The sequence below is a fragment of the Natator depressus genome, chromosome 12 (assembly GCF_965152275.1).
Source record: "Natator depressus isolate rNatDep1 chromosome 12, rNatDep2.hap1, whole genome shotgun sequence".
Lineage (NCBI taxonomy): Eukaryota > Metazoa > Chordata > Testudines > Cheloniidae > Natator > Natator depressus.
The window spans coordinates 25,338,767-25,350,524 of record NC_134245.1 but is presented as its reverse complement, the minus strand read 5'-3'; the positions used below and the strand labels follow the sequence as shown (position 1 = coordinate 25,350,524).

The window sequence follows — 11,758 nt, the reverse complement described above, 5'->3', positions numbered from 1 at the left end:
CATCTCCGCTCTCTGCCCGCTTGCTCCTTCCCCACCTCCCCGGCCCGCCTTCCTCTTCCCCTCCCCACCCCTGTCACTGCCCGGCTCCTCCCCGCCCCGCTCTGCCTGGTCCCTCCCCCCAGCGCCCGGCTGAGGAGCCGCCGTTTCCGGAGTACACAGAGCGGGGCTGCTGGCCGTGCTGTGCCGTGAGGGGGTGACTGACCGTGGCAGGCAGGTGAGCGAGCGGTACGCCCGTCCCCGCATCGACCGGGCCTGGTCCGGCCCGCGGGCTTAGCTGTCTGCTCCCCCCTCCCGCAGCGGCGGCGGCTCCCGGGGGAGGCAGCAGCCCCGCGACTCGGCAGGCGGGGGCCCTGGTGGGGCGGGGACCGGGGGGTGGCAGGGGCAGCATTAATACCCCTCCCCCCCGGCCATGAGGGGAGAGCCCCTTAAGGGGGGAGTAATCGCCCAAGGGCTGGCGGGGAGCCCCCTGGCTGGGAAGGGGCGCCCATGCGGGGGCTGAGAGGAGCCTCTCTGGAGGGGCCGGGAGGGTTAGGGGAAGCCCCTCGGGAGGTAGCGTCGGGCAGTGGAAGCCCCCAGGGAGAGGCTGGAACGCGCCGGGGCCCCTGCGGGTTGAGCCCCGCCGTCAGGGGGTGGCCCCCGTGCAGGTGCAGGGAGGGAAGAGGGGGGACTGTGGAGCAGCGAAGGGGCTGGGGTGCTATATACATCTCTCCCCCCCGGTGACCTGCGTGTGAGAGTTTCGGGTGAAACCGGCAGAGACTGCGCCTGCGGGAATTCCAGGGCACCTTCCTGCTAAATAGTGACCCGGCCCTGAAATACTCTCTGTGAGAGAGTGAGTGAATGTGAGAGCTGCCGCTGCCAGGCTCTAGAGAGGCCTTCTCTAATCTCACTCACTGGAGTCAGCCTCCCCGAGAGAGGGGAAAACATGATACAGACCCAGAACAATGTAGGCAGAGGGATTCTTAGCTCATGCAGGCACCAGCCATGTATGGTTTTATAAACCCTTTATCTAGAGCCTTGTACACGTAAAAAGGAGTGAAATTGTGACCACTCTGCTGACTGCAGTTTTAGTCTGTGTCTTACGTTATATTATTTTGTATGGTATTAGCTGGTGCTGTTATGAGACTGTGTGACTGCTGCTGTCTTTAATCACAGAAAGGAGCTATGTCTCTTTTGAGCAGTAGAATTCTAAATACATGAATAACTCATTATGTGTAGCTAAAGCTTTTCTGAAGTACCTATAACACTAATATCTCAGTACTGACTGTCATTGTAGCTTGCTAAACTTATAACAGCTCACATGAGTTTTATTCGTGATTTAAGATTTTTGATCTAGTGTGTTAATGGTGCCTTTTCAGTTTACCTCACCCAAATTTTGTCAGCTTGAGAAAGTCCTGCTCTGTGGTAGTTATATACTTTGAATGAAAAATTGATAATATATCCAGATATAAATGTAACATATAGTTGTTGGTTTAGATGTTGATACTCTTTCACAACCTAGTCACAAGTATGAACCAGCCCTTATTTTATTATTATTAGTAGTAGTTATTTTATTTATTTTTTCTAGAGGAACTTTGTAGCTGTAGATGTTTGGATATTCTGGTCAAGGGTGTAGTATAAATGAATGGTCGACAGTTAAGGAACATGCTTTCCTGTGTATTTTCCGGTACTTCTGGTAAGGCCAGAAATACTGAGACATGAACCTTTCCTGTTGATATTTTGTTATTTCTGATTCAGAACTAGGAAGTGCACAGGCGTGAGGAAATTAGAAATAATGTATACCGGGTTAGCCAGAAGCTTTATTTGAGGTTCAGAAGTTTCAGTCAATTGTTAAGTAATCCCAATTAATGCCAAAATAACTGGTATAAGCTGTATTTTTTAAAAAAAATCTAAATTTACACGCTGAAACCATTTGTTTGCTCACTGCACCCTTCCTCAATGCCTTATGCCAATGGTTCTCAACCAGGGATACATGTATCTTTGGGGGTACACAAAGGTCTTACAGGGGGTACATCAACTCATCTAGCTATTTGCCTAATTTTACAACAAGCTATATAAAAAGCACTAGTGAAGTCAGTACAAACTAAAATTTCATACAGACAATGTCTTGTTTATACTGCCCTATATACTATACACTGAGATGGAAGTACAATATTTATATTAAAAAGAAAAGGAGTACTTGTGGCACCTTAGAGACTAACCAATTTATTTGAGCATAAGCTTTCGTGCTGTAGTTCACGAAAGCTTATGCTCAAATAAATTGTTTAGTCTCTAAGGTGCCACAAGTACTCCTTTTCTTTTTGCAAATATAGAGTAACACGGCTGCTACCCTGAAACCAATATTTATATTCCAATTGATTTATTTTATAATTATATGGTAAAAATGAGAAAGTAAGCAATTTTTTCAGTAATAGTGTGCTGCGATACCTCTTGTATTTTTATGTCTGATTTTGTAAGCAAGCAGTTTTTAAATGAGATGAAACTTGGGGATACTCAAGACAAATCAGACTCCTGGAAAGGGTACAGTTGTCTGGAAAGGTTGAGAGCCACTGCCTTATACCATATTCTTCTAATTTTCCTTATCCTTTTCTCTTCTGGTGTCACTACACTCCAGCCCTCTTTTCTTTCACTTTTCCCTCAAAGTCCATCATTCTTAAACACCTTTTCTTCCTTCCCATTCAATGCATCTCTATAATCATCAATCTTCCTCTTTTGCAAAACTAAGGGAAACACATTTTCCTGTCCTGTAAGGTAGATGCATGTGTACACTTCCCTTTACGGGTTGTAGTGATTGCATCTTTCTGTAGTGTCTCTTGTCTCTGATAAAATATGATGTCCATGGAAAAAATATGATCACTGTAGTTGCTCATGTGGGGAAATTGCCAGCCTAAGGCAATGTGGCAGAAGACTTGAAAGTACATTTTTCATGGTGGTTCTTGGTGCAGTGTGGGGGGGTATAATCATGGCACCCAGAATACTGTTAGTGACAGCAGATTAAGGGATGATAGTGTGCTTTCCTGTTCCTAAGACCTACGCCTCATCATTACTGATCTATCTCACATATATAAAGCTCCTTTTATTCCAAAGGGTCTCTAAGTACTTAACACACTATACGCTCAGATAAATGAATGCACCACTGAAATGCAGATCTCAGATGAAATGTGGAACTCTTTAACAGTGCACAACAATACTACATGACAGTTTAGAACAGGAAGTGGAGAGTATCTTCTTATTATAACTGCAGGGGTAATTGTAGGTAAGTAGAATGTTATTACTAGAGTTGGAAGTTAGCCAGGACCCTACCCCAGCTTTTATAAAGAGTGACAGGAGACCATTAATAACTACACAGGGGGTCAGGACTTTGGTTTTATGTCTCATCTGAAAGATGACTTTTACAGCAGCATGTATAACTTCATTACAAAACAACATGCTGGGGCTGGTTCAGAGAGCAACTGACCTTATTAGACTTTACAAAATCTAGCTTGTGATAACATCAGATCTTACAGAACAAGATGGTATGTCTAGACTGCAGACAGTGCTGTTTAAACTCAAAAACTCTGCTTAGTATGATAACTTTATAGCCATTGTACAATTTGCCAGATGGAGGTGTTCTCCAGGTTCACAAGAAGTTACCAATTGCCTTGTTTTATTGGTCCTTTGTTTTTTAATCTTCTGTTGTTTGTATACTTTCGGATAATTTCATGATTGGATGAGTATAGAAATGCATTTTAGTAGGCTTATGTTATAAGAGGTTCTTTACCAATTGCCCTATTTTTCTAAAGGGACTAGTGGAAAAAATATGTGCACAATGCTTCTGTCCACAAATGCCAAATTGATGTTTGAATCACTGTTGAGAGGTGCTAGTCTCTCTTTCTGGAGAGTTCTTTTTGACCACCCGCTCCGACTTTGCCAAAACTGAACCAATCCATCTGAAACTTCCACATGCAACTTATCAGACTTGAATTTTTCTGTGAAATTTGAAGCAAATTGGACAAGGTGTCTTGGTGTTTAAAAATGAGGTATTTTCACTTCTTGGGAACATTTTCAAACAGTGTTTTTTATTGTCATATGTAAGAAATGGCTTGTCTTAGATATCAGTTTTGTTTTATTCTTTTGTCTTCAATAAGAACTGATGCTTTGAGAAGTCTAAGAAAATTTGCAGTGAATATCCTATTAAGTGCAGTTGTTTCAAGGTTATAAAACCTTGCACAATGCAAGTTGTGGGCTTCCGAAGTCCTGGATTGGAACAGCCTTACGATAGGAAAAGGGGGGAGGAGGAGGAGGAGGAGAATGAGAATGGAAACAGGAGATACCTAGGGAGTGGGTGTTCAAAAGTGAAAGAATGGAAGGAGAAGGCCATAAAGAGGGACATGGGCTAATGTGTGTATTGCTGAAGAACTGCTAAAATCTGTATATAGGAATAAAAGATTAGTATCTGTGTATATGGGGTGGGAGGAACAGGCCTAGTGTAGGACTTCTAACACTCTAAACAAGATGTGTTATGCAGTAGGAAAGAGATTTTCAAACTGTGGTACACAGGCTGCAATCAGGTGACACATGGGATGGCTATCATAAGCATCTATTAAACTGCACTGATTAAAACAACAAAGATGGTGTAGTCAGTATGTTTGAGTTTTAAATTCTATTCTCTACAGGTTTGTATGCTGCGCTCATGACTATATTATCTGATTGCCATCCAGTATTGCATTAAGTGATGTGACTAACATCTGTCACATGTTTTTAATCCCTCATCCTCTCCCCAAAGGGAAAAGTATGTGCGTTGTCTTGTTTTGCTGGATGTTCTTTGTTTGGGTTTTTGTTTTTTAAATCAGACTTTTAAAAATATTGGATTTAAAATATTGGTCATCATCAGGGTGGGATGGAATCTCGTAGCTAATATGAGATGATAGCTCACAGATCCTGCTATATGAGAGCTTAATACTGGTGAGGAATCCCGTAGTACATCTAATTACAGACTGAATGGAGCAGTTGTGGATGTGTACCTTCAGCTAAATGAGAGGTGAGGAATACGGGGGCTTATGTTTGGAGAAGGAGAAATAAAAAATCTGCCCTTGCTAAGGGAAGTCCACAAAAGGGAACATAGCATTTGCAGAAAATATCTTTTTGCCTAATATTGTATTTATTTAAAAATGTTTTGAATAGTTCTTTGTATCCATTGGGTGGTCTTAAAATGTTTACTTTCACCTTTTTCATGTAAGCTTAGGGTATGCCCATTCATACTAATAATACTTTACATAATAGCAAAAATGTAGAAGGACACTTTTTAAGATGACTCATTGGAAAGATGTGCTAAAATGTACTCTTAAATTGTAACCTTTTCTTGTCTTTCTAATTACTTTTTAAAACTAAATCCCTCTGAATTAGTGGTAAGTATTTTAGTGTTAGCTAAATCTTAGCAAAATTTTTATTGTCTTGGAATATGGACATAATCCTCCCCGCCATCTTTTGTTTCTTGTTTTTTCAGTTGCTTGTTGGATTTTTCTGGTGGTTTTTGGATAAGTATAACTGTCATTCCCTAAGTTTTCCCCCTTTCCGTTGGTCACTTTTCACTGTGCTATTTGTGTGATTCTAATCTTCCTCCACTTTTGTAAACACATCTGGAGAATACAGATTACATGGAGAATTCAGATAATTGAGGACAAAAACAGGCTACCTTTGAATTTTTTTTCAGGTCTTGGATATGTTGTTCTTTTCTGATGATAGAGTGGAGTTTTTTAACTAAAACTTGTTTCACACATTAGCTTTTTTTTTTTTTTTTTTTTTTTTGGTAGTAGAATGTTGATCGAACTTCCAATTCCAGCACTGCAGTAATTACTTTTGCTTTGTAAATAAGGAGTGTGCTCAATGCCCACAACGGAGTGATACAGTGTGATTAGAGAACATTCCCTGGGGGTTGGTTGAATCTTACATATTTTGGTATAATGTGGAAATAGAAGAGCAGAATCCTGCTTTTGTTTAAATATTTTCCAAACATGTCATAGGGGAAGCTTGTCTTTCTCTTATCAAAATGATGTGCAGCTTTAATGGTCTGTTCTAACATGCTAAGTTTCAGGATGGACTTTTTAAAGGGAGTAATGGAATATTAAAGTTTTCATCTGATGGCCAAAAGGTAGGAGGAGGATAAAAAGATCCAACTGTGACCTTTTTCTTTTCAGTGAGGACCTCGCTACTATGATTCATGCTACAGTTACTTTAGAACTAAATTATTCCAATGCACTGCATCTTGGATCTATTCTGAAACCAAAGCTGGCAGACAATGTGGTTCATGCTTGTTAAGTGGGGTATCTCACTGTGAGCATATTACACTGGTGCTGCCTGTGGTTTCTGGATGGTATCAAGCATTTCCCAAGACTTACTGGGATGAAGGCAAATTCCTCTGAAGCAGGCCCAGACCTGCAGTGTGTAAGATCAGATCAATGGCTCTGGAATTTTTCTTCTTGAGTTAGGCAAGCTCCTGCTCCATCAATACAGATTGTAGATCCTGCAGATGTGGTCTCAGAAAAGATATAGGCAGAGAGTAAAAAGGCATGGAAGTATCCTCAGAGAGAAATAAGGCAAAACCCTTCTGTGTCCAGACCACATGTTCCTTGAAAACCTGTGACTGAATCTCTGAGGTCTCTAATCCCCCTCATCTTCATGGTCCAAGAAGATGACTGAGTGTTTCATGGCTTCAGGATAAATTGTCTACTACCTATGATCAAAAATATATTGGTTGGTATTTATGATGAACCATTTGGACAAGCAGCAACTTTTGCTACTTTTTAAGTAGCCATAAGCTTATGTGAGCCTTTTTGTTGCTTCTTTATAAGAAGTGGACCTTTGCAAACAGACAACATAGGCAAGTTCCTTAACGTGGTGCTGAAAGATTAATTTATCACTTTAAAAATATTGTGTGTCCCTTTAGGCAAAGATGAACCCCCCCACTTATTTAATACATTCACAGCAGTCCTTTCCCCCAGTTCTCCATGTTAACTGATATGTAAGACCTGCACACTATAGAGGCTGGTGTTATGCTGATTCTGTAAAAATCAATTTCTTTTTCAAGGAAGGAAATACTGTTATTACACTTAGTGTAAAAACCTAGATTATTTTCATGTAAACAAGTACTTGTTGACTTTTTAAAATTTTTGGCGTAAAACCTCATAACGTGTACAATTCTCTGCTACCTTAATTCAGTTCCCTGTAGACAACTAAAATCATCCTTATGAGTTATTCAGTTTTAGTCCTGTTTATTTAAACATTCCAGTCATTTCCAGGAGAACAGATTGTAATGTCAAATTCAGCATTTTGACCTCATTTCAGGCCCAAAGTGGGGAATGACGGTAAAGAAAGAGTCAGTTGTTTAAAAACAAAACAAAACATTTGTAATTAGCAATTAATTAGCAAACTTGGTACAAAATTATGAAACATAATTTAAAAGTTCAAGTAGATTTGAATTTAGCATGTATCAATTTAGAAGCTCTTGCATGCTTGTTCTTCTAATTCATATTATCAATACTAAGTACTGAAGAATGTTTTTTTTTTTTCGTATTTAATCTTCAGGGTGAAATAGCAATTTAGGAGTTTGGGGGCAGGAAATAATCTAGTGTGGTAATCTTTGGTCATAAACAGACATTATTTTTGTCCTTGTGGAAAGGTAGTACATTTGACCCTGTGCTATTTTAAAATTATTCTATTGCTTGGTTTTGTGGTTAAAAAAGATTTAGGTCTGGCTAAGTGAAATCTATTGCTTTAGAGATGTTGCTGGATGTGAAATCTGTTTAAAACCACTAATGATACACATTTTGTTTTTGTATAGGAATGTCACATTTTTGTGGTGACAGATAGATATGATAGAGTAAATCTGTAGTCAACACACAAGATTTAGTGAGATGTTTTGGGGGAAAAGACAGTGTATTTTTTCCTTTGAAGAATTTTTTTCCAATTCATTTTCTGGGATGGTTTATATTTTTATGATGATTGATTAAGCTATGCATGTAGCTATGCATGTAGTCAGTTAGATAAATTTTACTAGAATGTGATTCACCTTATAATTACATATCCTCTGCACATCTCTTAGAAAGGTACCAGAGGCTTTCTTTACTCCACCCTCTTATCTCTCCATATCACAGTGACCATATTTTCAGCTGAGTGCTGGATGGGTTCCCTTCAGATTATAAGGGTGGTTGTTTGAACAACATGAGGTGCTTCTGCCACCCCAGGAGTGCGCATTCTGAGCTCCTTCTGGCCTGATGTCGAAAGACTAGGGCTAGAAATCTCTTGGTGACTTCAGGTCAACTCTGAATGCCCTTCTGGAAGGTATTTTTTAGTCAAACATAAGTTACTTGGATCAATACACGGATAACTGTGTGAAATTTAATGGACTGCAACATACAGGTCCCTTCCGGCAATCTATTAATTGGTTAAACAGAATTTGTATCTTGGAAATGGCAGTGCAGAAGTCAATTCCTTGGGGAGTGTCAGTCCTAGAGCTTGATTTTTATGGCAAGTTAATCCATTTTCAGATACTTTAAATGAAAAGAAAAGGAGTACTTGTGGCACCTTACAGAGCTGTAGCTCACGAAAGCTTATGCTCAAATAAATTTGTTAGTCTCTAAGGTGCCACAAGTACTCCTTTTCTTTTTGCAAATACAGACTAACACGGCAGTTACTCTAAAACTTTAAATAAAGTTATTCTAGTCCATTTCTGTGTATACATCTTTAAATTAGCATGTGGCAGTGCTGCTTCATTTGATTGTTTAAGTATAACACAAAGGTGTGAAATCTTGCCAGTTTTAAGTTTCTTTTGTTGGTGACTTTGGTCACCACTTCAGCCTTTGGTATGCAAAAATGTGGAGTTCTCCATATAGTCCCCTCTGCCCACTCTCCTACTCATTGTTTTTGGTTTAGAGTAGTGAGTTCTCATTTTGTGGGCAACTTGATGGCAGAGAGATCCTTAATGGATCTGCCTTCCCTTATGTTTTGAAATTTCTAATCTGTGTCTCACCAAAAAGCTCTTAATGAAATACAAGTTTGAGAACCACGGATATAGAGAGGGCCAATCTATATGATGCTGGTATGACTAGGAGCCGATGTTGCCACAGTTGTTTCATGTCAAAAGCCAAACTTTTTTTGTGTGTGTGGGGGGAAGTTGTATACTAATTGATTATGTTTTTTAGTCTAGATTGCAACCATCCACTAGCTGCTGTTCTCTTTACTGTTGCATTTTTTGTTTCCACTGACATTGTGCTTGCCAGTTTCTTAAAAACAAACTTTCTTTGTAAGAGCTGTTGCAGTTACAAATGCAATACTAATAAAAGGCAATACACGTGACTTATGGGGATTTGGAAAACATACATTTTTTCCAAGACATTGGTGTAAAATTACAAAGAAGAAGATACTACATAGAAATAATTAAATACAGTATTTAAATTTTAATATTTTAAAACATAACTGTCAACAGGAAGTAGTAAATCCATATTCTGTTTTGAAGTGCTTCTGCAGACACAGGGCATTTGTTTTTCAATAGTTTCTTTTCTCTTTGGAAAGTAAATGTGTCTTGTCCACCTGGTTGCCTCCTCTTACTTTGTTTTGGAGTGAGAGAATTGAGTGTCTGCTATACTGGCCTCCTTTTGTTGTCCCTATTAACTTACATGATAAACATGAGAAAATACAGGTAGTTATGGTATGGTGCAGAGTGAGGCTTTGTGTACACCTGAAAGTTGAACAGAGTTCACTATACTAATATAGTTAAAGGAGTACAACCCTCACTAGTATAGAGGCAATATACTATGTGTATCCCTAATACGAAGAGGAATAAGCTATATAAGTATAGGGCACTTTTATGGCAGTATAATTGCATCTACACTAGCTAGGGGTTTATGGATTGTGACGTTACCCATGGTACAAGATGGACTATTGAACCACAGTGTCCCCTTAATTCTCCAGCCTGGGATACCTTTTACAATTCTTTGTTAGTAAACAACAAACCCCTCCAGGCTCTGTTCACTCACAGCCATTAGCATGCAAAGGCATATCCAGCAAAATTACGTGAATGCTCTCCCAGCCACTAAGGGTGATGCTCAGAAATTCTTAGCCCAGCCTCGCACTCCAGAAATGTGCATCTTGCACTCTCCAGCACACTACTGAACAGAGCACGCTCATTAAATAGTTTCATTTTTATCAAAGAAAATGATTGTCACAGCCCTTGTTAATCTGAGTAGCGATTCGCCAGACACTTCAGCGAAAACACACTGGTTTAGATGAAACATTAAAACAAGTTTATTAACTAGAGAAAGATAGATTTTAAGTGATTATAAGTGAAAAGGCATAAAAGTTAGAATTGGTTCCAAAAGAAATAAAAGATACTTTACCAAGCTAAATAAGATTTGAAAGCAAAAAATGGTTTCGCACCCAAAAGCTCACAGCAGTTAATACTAACTAGAAAGCCTTCCAGTTAGGACCTTCCCCCCCACAGTTCAGTGATGGTTCTTTGTCTTTCAAATGCTCTTGCTGCCATGTGTAGAGAAGGGGGAAAAGGGGTAAATGGGGAAGCCATGGTCTCTTATTTTATACCCTCCTCCTCTCCTTGAGGAATACCCTCCCCCCTCTGACGGGGTGCAGACAATCAGTCTATGGCGTACGTGATATTCGAAGCATCTTTCAGGTGAATTGTAAATTTCTTGTTCATATCTTCTGTGTACGTGATGTTTGGGATGTCTCGGGGATGACATGCAAATCTTTTGTTTATAGTCCCCCCCTGATGTTTTATAACACTTGTGGTCAGTTCTTTCTTGAAACTGTGGAGCTAGGCCGTCTGCATTCCCCAGAATTAAGTGTCAGTAGCAAACGTATAGCAAAATCTCATAACTCCATATACAATGTTGATGCACACATTTTAACATGACAATAATGTTAATCAGATAATGACTTTTCAAATGATCCCTCACAAGGCATACTTTGTACAACATATATCATAACCATATAAAAGTGGTGAATAAGGGATACAGGGTATTACTTGGAGTACATTGTGTCATACCAGTATAACTAAATCACATCTTGATTTGTAGTTATACTGGTAGAACTTGCAAATGGAGAACCAGGCCTAAGTATTCTGCTGAGGGATGTGTGTGAAAGTATTTGTTAAAGTACTGCATAAAATTGCATGAGGCGGCTGGTGGTGCATTCTAGCATACTTGGCACACCATAATTCTTATTCCTAGTGTTTAGTTTTACCTTGAAATTTCTTTCATGGAGCTAGCTCTAGCACATTATTGGTTTGAGACAAGCAGAGGAGTGGCTTGACAGAAGTTGTAATTTATTTGCACTGCATGGTATCTTGGGCAGATAACAAACCTGTTGAATGCATGAGACATTACTAGGCCTGAAATAGTCCACATCTGATGACCTTCAGGGCTTGTTGCAAGACTCATCTTATTTTCTCAAGCTGTTGAAAATGATGGGGAAAAGTAATTGTAGGAGGGGGGAATTGTCTGATGGGGGCGGGGAAAGGAATTTATGATGGGTTAACTTAAAAATACATGTGTAGCAAGTTCATTATGTCAAGGACACCTAGAGTATAGATGGATGCCAATTTTAGCAATTCTGTAAATAGAAATGCTATTATTTCAGAGACTACCTCCTTACGTAAGAACTGCCCTCCTTATATTTAATATTCAGACATTGGTGCCTTGTAGTTTGTTGCATGGGAAGACTAGTTCTTTGTTTTTTAATTATGAAAAGCAGTTTTTTCTCAAACTGA

At 39.6% G+C, this 11,758-nt stretch overlaps 1 protein-coding gene across 1 annotated transcript in view; it reads left to right on the top strand.

The window, feature by feature from the left end:
* The first annotated feature begins 110 nt into the window (after positions 1–110).
* The window catches only part of GARRE1 (granule associated Rac and RHOG effector 1), a 110,215-nt gene continuing 98,567 nt past the window's right edge, over positions 111–11,758 (top strand). The window contains exon 1 of the mRNA XM_074968762.1: positions 111–214. The gene's annotated coding sequence lies outside the window, so the exon portion shown is untranslated. The remainder of the gene's footprint in view (positions 215–11,758) is intronic.